Raw genomic sequence first — 10,895 nt, 5'->3', positions numbered from 1 at the left:
TGAGCCGCGGAAAGAAAAAATGCAGAAGATCATATGTAGATCCAATAGAAAATGGACTATAATGTAATTAAACACTTTGGATAAAGGAATTATAAGGGCAACATGTGTCTTTGCATATAAGTAAGTCCGTATATCGCCAGGAGACTTACAACCAGATGTGTAATAGTATCAACAACTGAAACGCAATGACAACAAAGCAAATGGGGAAAAGATACGTACAATGACAATGTCATAGTAAAAATATTTTAGAATGCAGGAAGTATATAATGTTTTGAAGAAAATGTATAGAGAAGACATATAAATGCAGCAACAGGTATGATACATGGAAATAAATACTCTGGTGCATATAATACAAAAATTGTTAAATCCTTAGGAGATATGGAAAGACATGTAAAACAGGCATATAAAGGTGAGAAGAAACAATAAATATTGCACATGGATAGAAAAATACACTTAAATTTCCTTGCCCCCAGAGTTGAAGCCTTCAAGGAATGGCTTGAATGATAACATGCCATTCAAACCTGGGGGTTCGGTGGCCTTGAGATGGTAAATCCACCTTAGCTCCAGTTGGAGGAGAACTTTGTTCCAGTCTCCTCCTCTGGAGCCAGGGTGGATGCGGTCCAAGATTAAAAATGTAATCTTGGGCATTCTGCCAAGGGGGAGGTCTGGATCGGACTTCCTCATACTGAGGATATGACGATAAGCCCGTTGCCAGAACTCCTGTTTAGTTTTGCCAATATAAAAACATTTGCAGTCGCACAGTAGGAGGTAAATAACACCAACGGTTCGACAATTAGCAAAATGTTTGGCTTTGTGGATAGTTCCATTGGGTAATAGAGGGCTCCTTTGTGTCAGCATGTAGCCGCAATATTTGCAGCTGCCACACATAAAAGTCCCTTTATATTTGCAACAGGTAAGTGAGGGTGTGTCAACAAGTTCACTGTGGACCAACTTATCTCTAAGTGCAGGAGCTCTTTTAAAGGTTATGTTGGGTGAGTCTGAAAGATATTGACTTAAGACTGGATCAGAGGACAGAAGGTGCCAGTGTTTGGACACGATCTGTTTGATCTTGGAGTGTTGATGTATATAAGGAGTGATAATCCTCAACTTGCCACTGTTGTCTGAATTTTTGGCTGTTGTGGGGGCCAAAAGTTTTTTTTCTATCGCTAGATATAGCTCGTTGATATGCTTGTTTAAGGGACTTTTTGGAATAGCCTCTCCGTAAAAGTCGCTTCTGAAGTTCATCAGCTGCTGCGTGGAAGGATTTAGAATCCGAGCAATTGCGTCTAAGCCTTAAGTATTGACTAATTAGGATGGACCGAAGGAGGGGCGTTGGATGGAAGCTTGATCCATGAAGGATCGTGTTCCCTGCTGTGGGCTTCCGAAAAAGTTTGCTATGTAAGGTGCCATTGTCACTTCGCATGATTTCAACATCAAGGAAGGTGATGTGATTAGAATCAACATTCATAGTGAATGATAGATTGAAATCATTCCTGTTCATACGGGCAAGGCACGCTTGAAGTGACTCTATGGGGCCATCCCAGATTAGAAATACATCGTCTATGTATCTAGCCCAGAGATTTATATGGTCAGTGTATGCCAACAATGCTTCATCCTCCAGAAATGATTGCTCCCACTCCCCCAGGTACAGGTTGGCGTAGGATGGGGCACAGAAGGTGCCCATCGCTACTCCCTGCACCTGGAGGTAGTGGGAGCCGTTGAAGGTGAACACATTGTGGGTAAGGATGTGCTGGAGTAGATCCAGAATAAACTCACTGTAGGCATCTGGTTGTCCCTGACAGGATATGGTGTGCTTGACAGCTGCAATACCTCTGTGATGGGGTATTGAGCTGTAGAGGGCCTCTACGTCGATGGTAACCAGGGAGGCAGTGGGAGAAATCCACGTCTTCAATTTTGTTTAGGAATTGGATGGTGTCTTTAGTAAATGAGGGCAACTGTTGGACGAAAGGTTGAAGATAAGCATCCACAAGTTTGCTCGCATTGTCCGTAATGGACCCCCGGCCTGAAATTATGGGTCTCTCCGGTGGATTAGTGGTGCTTTTGTGCACCTTGGGGAGCCCATAGAAGGTCGGGTGATGGGGAACTTGGTCCGAATGAATTCCCAAGTCTGTTTTGGAAAGACATTGTTTAAATAGGCGGTATCCACCAGATGGTAGTATTCCAAATTGTATTTGGAGACTGTCAGGTGTTATGCGCCTATACCAATTTGAGTTTTTCAGGATATTGGTGCACATCTGTATATATTGGGCATTGTCCATAATAACGATGTTACCACCTTTATCTGCCATTTTGATGGTGATTGATTTGTTGGTGGACAATTTATTAATTGCTTCCCTTTGTACTTGAGAAATGTTGGATTGAAAGGTGGGACGTGCGTTCAACTTTTCAATATCTTTTGATACAACTCTCAGAAATGCGTTTATATTCGCATTTTAAATTGGGGGATATGCATCCGATTTTTTCCGAAGATCATTTGTTACTGTCTTTTGTTCTGTAGAATCAGTGGAGATGCCAGCCAATAAGGAGGTAAGGTCCACACGGTCTATCAGATCCTCATTCTCTTCAAGGAGGGAAATTAATGTGTCTAGAATTGGATCTTGTTTGTCTATTTTTTTGTTCTCTTTGTGATAAATATATTTAAAGTTGAGCTTGCGTGCGAACAAGTGGCGATCTTTAATGATTTCAAATTTATTGATGTTAGATGTGGGACAAAAATTTAAACCTTTTTGAAGTACAGAAAGTTCTTCGGATAAATCATATTTGGATAAATTGATAATGGAAAAATCAACAGGATCGTGTAGGATAGAGTGGGGGGGGGGTGGGCTAGGTGGGAGGAGGCAGGGGCGGTGTAGGTGTCAGTTGAAGGGCTAGTTGGTGAATGAGGTCTAAAAAAGTTTGGTCTTGTAGGTTAGTGGTAGAAGCGTGATACGTGGGCAAAGCCAGAGATTCGGAACCAGTGGTAGATTGCGATGATTGTAGTGGGGGTGGTGTCTGGTGGTAGGGACTCCATGGGTGGCGGAAAAAGGGACAGACCTTCTTTGTGCTGAGATTTAACATTAGATTTTTTGGATTTCTGTTCAAGGCCAGAATCATTATGATGAGGGCGTTTAAGGCGCTCAATTGGGGTTTTGTGAGGCTTAGGAACAGGTAGCTGTTTGGGGATGGGCTGGGTTGGTGGTGTGTTGGTGTCTTTTCTGAGAAATCTGGTATTAGTCCTATTGGTGATCCAGTGATAGGCCTTACCTTGCTGGAAAATGCTCCTATCTTTATTCAGAATTTTTTGTTTTTTGATTAGAGTATTTTTGTTAAAGGTGTCCAGTTGTTCTGTAAGCTTGGCCTCCCGGTGGGGAAATGTGGTATGTGTTTTAAATCTTTTTATCTTTTCACATATGGAGGCTATAACAACATCCAATCTAGTTGCTCTCAATGTGTACTCCTCAATGAGGAGATTCATGAGGGCCGCAGAACATTGCTGTAGGGCTTCCTCCCACCTGATCTTGAACGTAGGTGTTAGATCCTCAAGTATGGGGAACACCTGGGCTCTAAGACCAAATGGGCTGATTTTTTCCCTAATATGTTCCTGGAATGATCTGATATTCCAGAAAAATGTGGATTTTCTCTAATTTGGAGAGTTGGAAGAACAAAGAGGTAAGTTCTGTCTCTACAAATTCTTTTTGTTAAAAAAAAATGGTATTTCTCCATTAAATTATTCCACTCATCCCCAATGAAGCCCGACATAGTTATGTCGTGTGTCATTGTGAAAAGCAGTGATTGGCTAAAATACAATGAATAAGAAACAATGGGGAAAAAATATATTCCAATATTGATACAACTGATAAATCTAGTAAAGGTTAGTTTTTTCCTTGGATAAAGCAGAGAAAACTAAAAAAACTTTAAAGCCAACAATAGGTCAAAAAGAAGCGGCAGGGTTGGTATCTACTACCTGACAACATATAAGGGGTGCTATTGACCTAGGTTGAATTGTGCCACATCCCTAGTAATAATGCAAAAGGAAGGGGTTCCCCTAATTGGGACTTTATAGGCACATAGTGATAGGTAAACTAATAAATAATCAATAATAACTTTATTGGGTACAAAAGATGAAAAACAATGAAACTTAAAAACATTGTACAAGCGTTAGACAAATAAGAAAACTCAGTGCTAGAACCTAAAGACCCGACATGTTTCGAAGACAAATGCTTGCTCCTTCTTCAGGGGTTGTTCATAGCGGTACTCTAATGATACAAAAATATGCGTATAAGAGCCATGAATTGTAAAATCTGCACATACAAGGTAATTTTGCAGTTCACAATGTACATAATGTATATGATGTGAGTTCTTACAGAACTGATCATATCTGGACTTTACATGCTTCTACAAAAATTTAAAAACATCTGGTTGATCTAGATCTGTCTGGCGATATATGTGACTATGTAAGTTGTAATATCATCAAGTTTGTGGAGCCACAGGGGACAAGGTCAAATAGGTGCCTCACATATGGATGACCGTCTGAAGTCCTATGGGAAGGAAGCCAGGAGTGACACCTTAGAGGTTAATCGTCCAATGTGGATACCGCCAATCTATAATGATAGGCAGAAAAACACTAATGAGATTGTACCCTGATTCTGGAAGAATAGCAGGGCGAATGATACAAACTTGCTTAAATAAAGTAAGTCAATAGGGATGACTGGAGACCAAAAGCATTGGCAGTCATAGTAATAGCAAAACATTGGAGTTACCTTAAGGTGGTGTTAGGTCAGTGTGCACGTCCTCTCCAGCCAGCAACCAGCAGACAAATGTGTTGTCTGTGTGCTGGGAGAGGTGTGTTATTTACTTCCATATTTACCAGGCAATAAAGGTACTATATATATATATATATATATATATATATATATATATATATATATATATATATATATATATATTATTTTTAACAAACAAGACTCTCAATTTCATCTTGCAATAATGTATTTTATTTTCTATCCATTCTAAAGATGCATGGAGGGTCCTGCAAACGTCAGGAGTTGGGGGCTGCCGATGTGCTAGGACCAGAAGATGTGTATATATATGTATATATATATATATATTTTTTTTTTTTTTTAACAAACAAGACTCTCTTTTGACAATTTCATCTTGCAATAATGTACTTAATTTTCTATCTATTCTAAAGATGGGCATGTAAGATAATTAAACCCAAGAACAAAACTTGAATATGTTTGTAGCTTACCAGTCCTTCGATGCGGTGGCAGCAGTATTTATTTTTTTTCAAGCGAAGAACATTTTTAGAAATTTTTTTCAAGCTATGGACATTTTATGAAAGTACAGAACATACCTGTTGATCTTGCCACAATTGCATTGCTCTTGTCACTTCTTTTGAGCTAAACGGAAAGCATAAACAATGTTGTCAATCTTCTATGAAGTACTCATCTCCCCATCCCTCATATAATTAGGATTAGGAGAGGAATTCCAGCCTGGGTGACAACCATGGCTTCCCCTATAGAAACAGCGGAGGAGTAAGTGTAGCTACCCTGGGACAGAAAGTGTGTTGCTACAGGAAAAAAATGAAGCCTAAAGACTGGTAAGCTGCAATAGATAACATTTTTATTTTTGGATACAAAAACCCCACGATGTAAAATGTTCCTATTCACACAGCATGCTTAACCACTTCCCGCACGTCATATAGCAGAATGACCGCCAGGCCGGGTTTCATTGTTCTGACTGGACGTCTTATGACGTCCTTCAGAACAAGCTGCTCATGCGCACCCCCCGGGGGGGCAGGGGTTCAGTACTGGTGGGGGGGCTGGGAGTGGGGAGTCTCGTGGGGGGGGCTGCAGATGGGTGTGCGTTAGTTTGGCCTGTTTAGTAGTGGGATGGGAGTTAGCTGCTGCAGTGCCATCTAAAGAGCCTTATAGGCCCCTGGGCAATGCAGTGCACGGGGGCCCCCTGCGGAGCAGCGATAGCCTGGCGGCCAATGGGAGGGGCGACTGGAGGAAGAGGGCAGGGCGGAGAGGAGTCCGGAGGAGGTCAGCGAGGACATGCATTCATCATGGCAAGAGAGCACAATTACCTGACCTGGAGTATATACCTTACTATAAACATATTATAGGGACCAATATATACTACAAGAGAGTACAACTACCTGGAGGATATACCTTACTATATACATGACAGGGACCAATATATACTACAAGAGACAACTACCTGGAGTATATACCTTACTATATACATATTACAGGGAACACTATATACTACAAGAGTATGGAGCCATTGAAGAAAGCTACAAGGGATGTAAGTTCTGAAGGGTAGACAAAGCAAAGCAAGGTGTAAACTGGACTGTAAGCTAACCATTTAAGTTATTGACAGGGGCTTTAACTTGTGTTCAGAGAGCTTTAAAAAAACATGTCCAAAGTCATGTATTGAAGCAAGTGTCAATGAGCCTTGGGGCCCTTTCACACAAACGATCTGATCAGATCCGCCTGTGTTTTTTTTTATGCGGATCTGATCGGATTCTCCATGCATCCCTATGCAGCAGCAGATGTCAGCGGTTACATGTCCGCTGACACCCACTGCCATCCGTATCCGATCCTGTCCATGAAATCCGGACGGATGGAAATCCTAATTTCCATCCATCCAGGGGATGAGATGAGTGTGGACAGGCGGGCTGTTCTCATCTGATTCCCCCATAGAGGATAGCGGGGGTCTGACACCTCCCTCTCCACACACATAGCGGAGACGGAGCTGTCACCTGCCTGCTCAGCGGGGATCGGCGGATCAATCCCCCCGCTGAGCAGCACGGATCCGCCAACAGAGGTGGACCGTGTGAAAGGAGCCTTAAAAATAATATTTATAATACCACACACACATATCAATTAAAATCGTGTTAACATATCAAAATGCTAATTTATTTTTTAGAAAGATAACTTATAAACTGTAAAAAATAATATAAAATCGAAACAATTTTACCAGTAGCTACTAATGGCGCTTTTCCACTGCATGGAACTGTACCGGTTCGGCGCGCTTTTGTGCTTTTCCACTGTTGGTACCGCATGGTATAGGGTCGGAACGGTTCGGTACGGTATAGGTTTGCTTTTCCACTGCATGGAACCGAACGGTACGGCTCTGAAAAAACAGTACCTACACGATTGTGGTTCCAACAGGTACCAAACTGGTACCATATCCCACAATCCTTTGCATGCAGTCACTACTAGCCACTGATTGGTCAGAGAATCCCACCCACCCTGTTGTTATCCCACCCACTTAACTTTAGTACTACTTTAGTGGAAAAGCAAACCTATACCGTACCGAACCGTTCCGACACCGTACCATGCGGTACCAGCAGTGGAAAAGCAAACCGGGCCAAGCAGGGCCGAGTAGAGCCGAGCCGTTACTAGCCGGTACTTGCAGTGGAAAAGTGCTATAACATCTTAAACTAAGTTCTTCGAATCAGGGGCCCTTCAACTTATTCTCATAATATTAAGAAACAACATAATAAAGAATATTTCAATCATTTTTTTTCCATCAAAATAGTTTATTAAAGAGTAATAAACAAAGAAGTTTACAAACATTTGCTCTAATGAGCGCATGAAAATATAACACAAAGGTTGTTTTTTTTTTTTTTTTTTTTTTTTTTTTTTTTAGGAGTGGAGCAGCCCGACCCGCCCATGGGTCGATCACAGTCGGGCTCTCCAATACATCAGAACCAGCACATTCATGAGACCTTTATACATAAGGGGCAAATGTATTCTTCTTTTTCATGTAGTTTTTGGCCAATGCAGGACACGTGGAACCAAAATTCACACTTTTCACATGCAATCTGCAATAAAAAAAATAATTTAAATTATATTTTGTAATGTAAGATAAAAATTATTTGTCGGTGAAGTCGTATATGTAGAGAGGGAGTTTCTGTCAATAGTGAAACACATAGGGGTTGATTTACTACGACTGAAGGGTGCAAGATTTGGTGTAGCACTTACTGCATAGAAACCATTAATTTTTAATGTCTTTTTTTTTTTCTGTTGAAGCTTAATTGAACAAGCTGTAGTTAGAGGCTGTAATGCTATCATTTACAGCTCCACCAGATTTTGGACCTTTTTGTAAATCAACCCCATTTTTTCAACAATATTTCTTTCAATTGTAAAAACATTACACGAATGTTAGAGAGAGAGATCCACTAAAGCTGGGCATACAAGGTGTATGTATATATGTGTGTGTATATATATATATATATATATATATATATATATATATATATATATATATATATATAATTTTTTTTTTTTTGGCATGTCATTTTGGTACAGCCAAAAATTGGGATATATTTGTTTTTTTAGTAGAAATTTTATTCAACGTACCCATTTGACTGTGGAGGTACTTTGGTTCATGTCATCTTTTTCACCACACATCCTACAAAGGCCATCCAAATCATCTGTGCACAAGAAATGTATAAGGGGGAATAAAGTGAATAAACACAAAAATTAATTTTTTCCATCTGTTCAGTAATCGGAGCGGATCAGATCTGATGAGAGCGGACAGGCGGTCCGCTCTCATCCGATCCCCCATACAGGGCAGCGGGGGCTGAGACACCTCCCTCTCCGCTCTGCAAGCGGAGACAGAGCTGTCATCCGCCAGCTCAGCGGGGATCACGGATCGATCCCCGCTGAGCAACACGGATCCGCCTACGGAGGCGGACCGTGTGAAAGAGCCATGCCTACATATCGTGCTCAGCGTCGGCCAGGTCGCCATGGTGCACTGAAGGGGGAGGAGAGAGGAAGCCGGGGGTGCATCGGACACCCACCGACGCACAAAGTGGCGGCCGCGGTGGTCGCAGAGGTGGACCACATTAGCCTTATCCTGCCATCCACCCGGGGGAGATCACACGGGGGGGATGGCCTAAGTGCAACGGGTGGAGCCAGAGACCCACCCGGCTGAGTCGCAGCCCAATTGAATGCGGACAATGGTGGAGCTTGAAGAGGCCCAGGGAGTCCCGGCTATACAAATTGCAGCATGCATGTAATCATGTTGCCGTGGCAACCTATCAACAACAATGTCTATAAGAAAGGGAAGAGGAGAGAATAGATCGGACGAGTGGCATATATACACTAATCAGCATTCAGCAAAAAAAATCAGCATACAGCAACTAAAATAAGCATACAGCAAATAACTGAAGGGGATGACGAGAGGCTCAGGCACATAAATTACCTTGATCATAAAAAGCATCTAATGCAGTTTTGGTGACATATTACGTACCATTTACAGCATTATCTTACTATATACAGTACAAGTGTCTCTGCGTCCAGTCCCTGTGTCCGTGGGATTGCGCTACTGCACATGTGCCCCACGGACAGCCGTTGGGACTTGGAGCACAGAGACTTCAGGCGGCCGGACGAAAATGTTGAAGCAGCGGGTAAGCGCTCGCACCCGAGAGCCGCTCGGTCAGCTCTGCGCGTGTCCCCGATGTTGCTAGGGCAACAGGGACGCTATGCGCAGAGCTGGCTACGTCATGCGGCTCTCGTGTTGTTAGGAAAAAAAAGAGATAAGCGAGAGCCGCTCAGTCAACTCTGCGCATAATTTTGGCCCACATATGTTTTAGCGCCCGTTAATTTAACGGGCTTAATGTCTAGTTGCTAAATATTTGTGCATCCTCATCAGTGCCCATTAGTTATTGCATCATCAGTCACCATCACTGCAGCCTATTAGTGGCCATCAGTGCAGCCTCATCACTGCATATCAGTGAAGCACAAAAATTTACTTCTGTTTTCAAACATTTTTTCTTTAAATGTTTTGTCTTTCATTGATTTTATGAAAATCAAAGAATAAAAAAAGTCGCTGGACAGTGGTGGTACGCGTAGGGTAGTTTACCACACCCGGAATTGTTACCGGAGGACGAGCTGGCCATCCCTGCCTTGAATGCTGATGTAAATCTTTTTAAATGTAAGTTTTTAGCGTTTTTTTGCTCAATAAAGATTTGAAACTTTATTACACTATCGGAGCCTTCTCTCTCCTATACACCTGCCTGCAAGTGTTTTACCTGGACCGTCCAGTAGCACCAGAGCCAAGAAAGGATACAGCAGCCCCGGAGAGTCTCCACGTGCAGATCGTGGCAAATACAGGAAGATTCCTGCTCACAGACCTTCCCTGGAGTCTGATTATATGCTGTTACCTTATAGCTCGCTTCTCGGCCTTTTGGCTAAGATCAAGTGTAGTATCTGTTCTTATCAGTTGGTATGGAACCTGATGGTTAGTATCGGTGGGGGCCGAAATGAACCGGGGCGCTCTGGAACTACCGGAGGACCGGGAAGTAAGCCACACCAGAGAAAGCCGGATGGTTCCATTGCCTTCTGATTTGAATGGGTCCGCCCCTATCAGTTTGAAGGGAGCGAGAAAACCAGCTTGTCCGACTGGTTAGTACTGCTCCTGGATGTGATTGGTAAGGAATGGCGGATAGCGGTGGGGGAACCTTTCCTCCTGGGTTGGCAGGTTCTCCCTAAACTGTCTAAAGTTCTGATGCCTCCTGATGGGATAGGGCTACACTCGGTCTGGCCTTGGGCTGAGATAGAAAAAGCCCGTTGTGTATGTGCCCCTGGGGTGGCAGCCCAGGGGTGCCTTAATTCTCACTGGTGAGGGGCAGCTCGTCTTGAGTTTTTCGGCACCTGGTTTACTGCACCACACACACTTTTTCTGCACCTGCCTCTTGGGCTAGGCCTTTTGGCTTCGACCAGAGGAATTTTTATTCCGGCCGGAAGGCCTGCCTTTGTACTTTCACATTGGCACTAATTCACTTCTCCACTTCCCCTTCCCCACCTTTTGTTTGTGTGTGCTTTTTCTTTGTAGTTTGTCACTTCACTGTCACCTTTTTTCTTTTGCACGACTTGTAG

This window comes from Pelophylax lessonae (genome assembly GCF_965119305.1).
Source record: "Pelophylax lessonae genome assembly, chromosome: 1".
Lineage (NCBI taxonomy): Eukaryota > Metazoa > Chordata > Amphibia > Anura > Ranidae > Pelophylax > Pelophylax lessonae.
Note: the sequence above shows the minus strand (reverse complement) of the source record.